The 1630-nt window shown below is 30.3% G+C and overlaps 1 long non-coding RNA gene across 1 annotated transcript; it reads left to right on the top strand.

Moving 5' to 3' along the window:
• Positions 1-573: 573 nt before the first annotated feature.
• On the top strand, positions 574-1520 carry LOC122320813. Its single transcript, XR_006245853.1, has 2 exons — positions 574-644; positions 1454-1520. It is a non-coding gene; the product is annotated as an uncharacterized LOC122320813 (long non-coding RNA).
• Positions 1521-1630: the final 110 nt, after the last annotated feature.

Genomic DNA, 1630 nt, shown 5'->3' with positions numbered 1-1630 from the left:
GAAAGAAACAGCAAAATGGACTTGAAATCTAAATTAATTAAGCATCGTTTTTGTGACAATGATCACATTTACCATTTCTTACAATAAAGGTAGAAAGCTAAATGTTATAAATAAGACATACACCCAATTTTAAAGAAATTTTTGCAGAAAAATGTGATGACCCTTTCAGTGAGAGGATATATAAAATAGATGAAAAGTCACGAATCTACTGTAATGCATGGTTTACGAGATTTACTTTAGGAAAATCAATGTCAACGATTTTTTTATAACGGTTGCAATGCCACAAGAAACATTTTTCAAACGATTGAAGAATGTAAAGCTGCATGTAAAAATAAATGCTCCGCATAATGGAACATAAATACAAATGCAACAATAAAATGGTTAACAAATATGTTGGAAAAGTTAATCTTACTTTCAATGCCTTTATAAAGCTAATCCGAGCTGATAAAATTGAATTAGGTATACTTTTAATTAAATTATCTGTTCTCGTAGACTTTTAAATAAGTAGGTATTTATTTTGCCTTTTTTTGGGCATAAAGATGCCTAGTATATTGGGACAAGACGATACAAGATGGAACCCAAACTCATTTTCATCACTATTGTTTTATTGATATATCCGATTATTTCTTTTGCATATGATAAAGGTTAAATTCGTAGACTATATTTGTAGAAAAAGTGATGTTCCACGCGTGATAAAAGCTTTTGCAGGGTATGATTTAGATAGACCTTTTATAAGAACATATGTATGAAATACCTTGATGGTGGGTGTGGTTACTCACTAAACAGATTTATTACAAAGGAAGAATGTGAATCTTCTTGCAAAAATAATACACGTTAAAAGGGTTTAAAGTGAGAAACTTAAATGTGTCTAATAAAAAAATGTCAACAAAAATAAAAGAAAAGTTAGTCTTACTTTCAGAGCCTTTACATTTCTAGAGCTATTTCAAGATGAGTTTGAAAAGAGTTTGTGTTAAGCCTTGACTATAATGATTTATCGATTCGGGCACTAAAGTAGACACTCATTTGTCGGATTAAAAGTATAAAATTATACTTTTTAAACAAAACATCGAAGAAAGGTGTTTGTATTTAGTAAGGAAACGCCAATTGTTTTATAAACTGATTGATGAAATTTAAACTAGCTGAATTTAGTTTCGACTAAATTGTTACATAAACAGTACAAAACATGTTGTAACCTCTAAAAGACTATATAAATTCAATTAGCTACACTATAATTCGATTATCTGTTCTTGCATGCCACAAATAAGCATTTAAGTTTCTTTTGGCCATAATTTTTGCTTAGTATATTACGAAAAGACGATATAAGATGGAACCCAAACTAATTTTCATCACTTATTGTTTTACTGATATTTCAATTATTTCTTTGCATATGATAAAGGTCAGACTCGTAGACTACTTCTAGTTGGATTTGCACTAACGTCATGTATATTTATAGAAAAATGTGATGCTCCACCCGCTGTTAGAAGCCCTTGCTTGGGCATGATTTGGAAATGGAGCTTTTATAAAAACCACTGTATTGAATACATGGATGGTGGATGTGGTCCCTCTAAAAACAGATTTTCACAAAGGAGGAATGCTGTGAGAATCATCTTGCAAAAATAATACGCATTAA

Source organism: Drosophila ficusphila, unplaced genomic scaffold (assembly GCF_018152265.1).
Source record: "Drosophila ficusphila isolate 14025-0441.05 unplaced genomic scaffold, ASM1815226v1 contig_819, whole genome shotgun sequence".
NCBI lineage: Eukaryota > Metazoa > Arthropoda > Insecta > Diptera > Drosophilidae > Drosophila > Drosophila ficusphila.
This window is presented reverse-complemented; position numbering and strand designations above follow the sequence as displayed.